General features: G+C 27.8%; 1 non-coding gene across 1 annotated transcript in view; it reads left to right on the forward strand.

Annotated features, from left to right (window-relative positions):
• LOC100572598 overlaps positions 1 to 5,312 on the forward strand; it is a 6,811-nt gene extending 1,499 nt beyond the window's left edge. Inside the window, exons 2-3 of the transcript XR_510819.3 lie at positions 4,006 to 4,491; positions 4,574 to 5,312. This is a non-coding gene — a transcript (uncharacterized LOC100572598). The remainder of the gene's footprint in view (positions 1 to 4,005; positions 4,492 to 4,573) is intronic.
• The last annotated feature ends 1,005 nt before the right edge of the window (positions 5,313 to 6,317 follow it).

Below are 6,317 nucleotides of genomic sequence, written 5' to 3' on the forward strand. Positions count from 1 at the left end.
CATGAATCCGGGCGGCGTACACTTTGCCCGGGCAATCTCGTACAATGCCCGGTCAATGTATGAAAAAATTGAGTATTAAAACGGTCATTCTACATTGCCCAAAATGTTCGGGCATTGTACACAGTGCCCGGACATTGTATAACAATGCCCAGGTTTCTACTTTGCCCGTAACATATAATATATTTCCAACGACGCTATAAAATCGTTCACAATAAATTGTGCTTACTGCGTTTGCTTAATAATTGGAAAAAAAGTTTCCTCTGTTAGATACTGTAATAGTAACAACAAAATAAAATAAAAACACCATTTATTTTAAAATAATAGATTTGGGCTCAGCGAACTTACGTCTCTGTACTTATTACTCTACCGGACATTCTTCCTTGTATCTAAAGCTCAAGCGAAGATTATGTATATAATATGGTTTTTATTTCTTATTACCATTAATATTATTTTACAAAATACACTTTTATTTTATAAGCCTATGTTCATATTTTGCTTTTTGCTACGCGTGTGCCGGAAAATGTGTAGGTAGTATATAACAATATATTAATTATATAGTTAGGTACCTGTAGGATAAAATCTATAGCTTGAAAAATTATTCGCAATACCTACCTACAATTAATTAGTGATTTAAGTTCGAAAAAATCTCAGTTTTGTTATTTTCTTAAAAAATACTTACCTATACCTGGTATGCTTATTATAACACTTAACAAATAAATTAATTTCCGAACATTTCTCATATCACCTTTAATGTATAGCTCTGAACAAATATGTTATATTATAACATTATACCGTTATTTATTTTATATAATAAATTACTAATTTGATTCAAGACTTTGTAGCTCTCCTTATACATATAACTTGATTATAACTACCTATACAATACATTTAATCCAAACTAGTTCACATAAAAAAATCCTTATAGACTTGCATGTAGTGTTAATACATTAATTCATTCGTAATACTTAACAACTACTTAAATATTATAAATTAAAAATGAATGTTGGATTTATAATTATTAATTACATAGTTGCATTACTTTTACTGAAATATACGTATTTAAAATTGTTGATTAGGTGGGTATTATAAATAGAAATCTAAATCCATTTGTATAAGATATTGATATTTTGGTATGTCAACTATATTTTAAAAATCGTACCAAGCATAATTTTATTACACGTTATAGCCTATAGGCTAGACATTAACGAGTTAAAAATTAAAATTAAGTTAAAATGTTATGTTCATAGCAACTAAGTTAAATAATTCATTAATTTTTTTTGTAATTATTTTTTTACTTAAATGTTGTATTTTTAATAAATTTAACGTGTTAACTTCGAGCTAATTTTATACAGATTTATTTAAGTTAACATAAAACACTAATTGTACACTAACCGTTTATTTATAATTTTATTGCGTTATGAAGTATTAGATGGGTATTATAATTCACAAAAATGTCCAAGAATACTATTGATTTGTGCAGATTAATGATTATTTTCTATTGATATATTACAGGTATTACTATATTATATTAGGTATGTATAGTATAATATATAATCGTACAGGTAGTTTAATATACAATACGAGTTATATAATACTGCAGGGTAGTGACTATATAGTGGGTATTACTAATTTATGAATTACGATTAGGTGTCTTATGTCCTAGCTGGTTCACGTGACAAACAAATTAGGTAGCTCGTAATTTTTCCCGCCTATTATATTTATTATTTAAATAATAGTAAGTTGTTATAATTATGAACATAGGTCTATCACAGACTATTCAACACAACATTGGACATATTATTATATATAATTATTTTTTACTGATATAAAAATGTAATATAATAATAGTTAAGATTTATTTTAATAGACATTTTAAAATGTATAGTCATATAATATACAATTTCCGATTTCGTATATTATAATATATGGATCTAATAGGTCATATTGTACCTACTGGCTACTACGTATTCGTGTTGCTATAAATATTAATTAGGTAGTGTTCTTGTAACCATTACACACATTATACACACACCAGGCACGGATCCAGAGCATAGATCTGGGGGGCTGGAGGGGCAACAATTTTTTTACAACTATAATACAATTATGTATTATATTATATTATGTATAATACAATTATAATAAAATATTATACTTTATTTTTAATTTAAAAATGTTGTCATAATATAGTAGATAATTAATGTAATAAATACATTATTGATTATATTTTAATATATAAATAACCACAATGTGAAAAGAAGTTTAGATTTTGTTTATTTGTTATTTAGTATATTATACTTATATTTATAAAAAATATGACTGGGGGGGGGGGGGCGGCTGGGCCCCTAAGCCTCCCCTTGATCCGTCCCTGACACACACACACATTACTTGGAATGGTTAAAATTAAATTTTACTAATAGCAAAAAATATTAAAATATATATTGATATATAAATCGGATATCCAAAATGGAAAATTATAAAATATATTTATGTGCATCAGCTAATAGTAGAACTAGGTACTAGTGCTATAACATGTAGGTATCAGTTATAATTATACTATTTTATCTGACCCCTTCTTAAATTATTGGGGGGATAGCTTACACTGGATAGTTAATTTGTCAACTACTGGCCCTAATTTTTCTGTAACTACTTCTTGCGGCTATGCCTCATATTGTATGGGCCCTAATAATTATTAAATTTTGAGTTAAATTAATTTCAACTATTTTAATTTTTTTTATCCAATCATTTTTTACTTAAAATTTTTTATAAAAAATATATTAGTTGCTTTTTAGCTTAACTTTACATACATCTTATTAGATTAACTTAACGAGTTAAAAAAATCGAAGCTATATATAGCGGTAAGTGTGTACATATTATAGACAATAGTGTAAATCTCATTATGTTAAAACCCGGGGGAAATAGAAATAAGTTAGAGATATTGAGTCTTACACGGCTACATAGCCATTTGTTGTATCCGTCTTAAAAGTACGTAACATAACAAATGTACGCTCAGCAGTAAGTCAAAGCTTAAATTATTGGTTAGTAGGTAGATACACACATAACAACAACACTACATTATAGTTATTAATATTTCAACAATATAAAGAACTATCGTAAATACTAAGACATTTATGTCTATATTGTCAGAATGTTATTGGTCATTATTACAATTATAAATATTGCCAGTTTTAATTTTAAAAATATCTACTTTTTTTCTCTTTTCGTGCACGATTTCAACATAGTTTCAATTAATTTATATTTATTGTATAGAAATGAGGTTTTTATTCGAATTAGATTAAGGTCTATAATTTTATCTTTACTCTATAGACTCTACAGAGTAAATGTTTCTAAACCATTATTACTGCACTTGTTTTTGCGGCATGCCTCAAGAGTCAAGACAGACCGAACGATCCACTTTCAAATCGATAACACGTTACTTTGACACTTTGTATCCTACATACAGTCTATGCCATAGACGATGTGTACCTAAAATGTATTGTCACGTTAACTATACTCCACTGGTAAACGTTTTATTTTTTATATTTTTTCTAAAAACATGTCCATAACGATTAATATGAAGCATATTGGTTTTATTTTATTTTTATCTGTCATACGCATAATTAAAACTTGATCCCGAATTTTATAGTATACTACGTCTCGATGAATAAAATATAATTAGGTACTTCATTTCTGATCGAGATAATATATGATTTTCATAATCCCCACATTGGTTGGAAAATGATTTAATTTTGTTACTTATTATTTTTATTTTTATTTTTATCTAATTTACATTAAAAAATATATGTAATAATATTTGAACTCAATGGTAAACGAGCGATGTATTAAATTTAATATCCAAACATATTTTACGTGTGTATCATAATAAAATGGGTAAGGGGAGTGAGATAAAGTTTCACTTTATCGGATAATAAGTATTGTCTTAGCCCTTAGGTTATGATGTGGTTAAAAACGTTGCGTACAATAAATTATTTCATTGTATGATTGCAGGAACCATCTTAAATTCGAAAACAATGCACATTGAAAATAATGCAAGCAATGCATGAATAACACCGTCAAGGCATTGGGATATGAAAATGTTTCTTTGCAATGGAAAGATGCAGTGACGGCCAAATTGTGGGACGAGGTCGGAGCGTATAATATAAAACGAAATTATTTTTACCCAACTAATATATCACCGCTATGGACTGGATGGTTTGATTAAAACGATATAATTACGTTAAAAAAATAGAATATTAAATTATATTTACTTAGACCACCTAAAAAAAGGATAAAAACCATCGATATGTGAATTGCCATTTGTACCAAGTGAACACAGTTAACGAAATTAAAAGCTAATAGTAAAAATATACTTTAAGACCTATTTTACCTGTCACGTACGTTAGACGTTGGAATATATTCAGATGAACTCCAAGTTCCAAAAGTGTAAAATACGAGGAAAATTATAAAATGTTTTACGTTCATCATCTTGAATGAGTTAGTACCTTTTTTCATGTTGGCTAAATGTATTGACCAACAAAAACCAATAAGTTATTCACCTTCATTTTTTTCCATTTAGGATGAACCAACGGCTTGAAAAGTCCCAACCGGATTCTGCCGCGGCCTTGATCTCAGAATATAAGTTTTCTTTTTCAATTTTAGTCTTGAAGTGTTGTGCTTTCTCAATGTCTTCCCTGTTATAATACAAAGCATATTTTGAAATTATTTATTCACTTAAATTTGTATCCTTAATGCTATTAGGTATTTACCTATTATTTATTATTGATATTTTCGTTAGGACCCCAGCTTAGTGTTCACATGACAATTAATATAACTACATTTCATTGTTATCTTATGTTGGTGACTCGCAACAGTAAATTAGTGGAAAAATATTATATTGGTTTAATTAATAACTTATAAGTTATAAGTTATTTTTAAGTAGAGTAAGCTACACAGTCAGAGCTATATACCGCGTATTTAATTGTATTCCGACGTGTAAACCGTACCGATACGGGTCAACAGTGTCAATCAACTGCAATTTGTCTTGAATTTTTAATTAGGTTTGGGTACGATTGATATCGAGTAGTAATCGAAGCTGTACAAATCTTTATATAATTTTTATTTACCAGTGATAAACTAATAACTAATAAGTAATAACATTATATTTGTAACAGTGTATATCGTTTACCCGGAATTCTGCACAATTGAATTAATGCTGTTGTGTTGTAGATGTTTGAATAAATAATATTATAAATTAGTTTTATAAATTGTATATTGATCCTTGTTGTATCGTTAATGTTATAATTAATATTATATTTATAAATAATTCATATCACCTGTCACCTGTGTATAAATTATATTATCATTATGACATGATCATAACGTAAAATAAAATGTTTTTATTGTATAGTATATACTTATGCAATGTACTAGTATACATGATATAAATGTACTTAAAATAATAACAATAATTGTAATTGTTTATCTACTAAAAAAATAGTTTGTTTTGTTTCTGCATACCGTACAAATGCTTAAAATATACAATGATTCTAAGACTTTTGTGGTCATGAAAGCTAAATGCTCCCTTGATCATATTACAAATTTCTTAAACACCACAAACAATGTCACACTGTAGGGTTTTATCGCCAAATGTTTCGATAAAGAAGGTTAGATGGATTTGAAAAATGGATTCCTACTGGTTAGACTTCTAAACCAAAATTTTTTAATAGCCAGTGTTGGGATTAGGTTCATAATAATTAAAGTTTACCATGACGAGTTGTTTAAAATAGTCTTTTCTTGATAGTTATACCTAATTTTGAAAATGTTTCCTTTATCATGACAGTTATACCTTAGTTCAGGGGTGTAATTTCAACTTTTTTTTTGTTGGTGCCAAAATGTTTCCATGCCATTCAAATCATTAACAGGCCATATAGAAATTTTTTTTTTTGGTTAATGGGTGGAGGGGGGGTAAGTGGGGACAAAAACTGTAGAACATTTGTATAGTTTATTTAATATGTCACTTAAATTAGTATGAAAATACCACAATATTGTTACTATTTTGGACGAACTATGTGTAGGTACTTTTAATGTATTTATTTTATATTGTGGATACCAGTGTACAGTGGCATTTACACTTGGTAAATAAATATATGGGTATAAATCACCTTTATAATAAAATACCAAACCGAACCTAACCTACACATTTTTTCTCCCTGCATACTCAATATATATAATATAGCTAGCTTAATAAAACCAGAAATTTATTTTATTGGTAAGGATAAGAAATTTTGGTTCACTTGCAGTTTGAAGGTGTTGTGCTTTCT

This window comes from Acyrthosiphon pisum, chromosome X, assembly GCF_005508785.2.
Source record: "Acyrthosiphon pisum isolate AL4f chromosome X, pea_aphid_22Mar2018_4r6ur, whole genome shotgun sequence".
Taxonomy (NCBI): Eukaryota; Metazoa; Arthropoda; class Insecta; order Hemiptera; family Aphididae; genus Acyrthosiphon; species Acyrthosiphon pisum.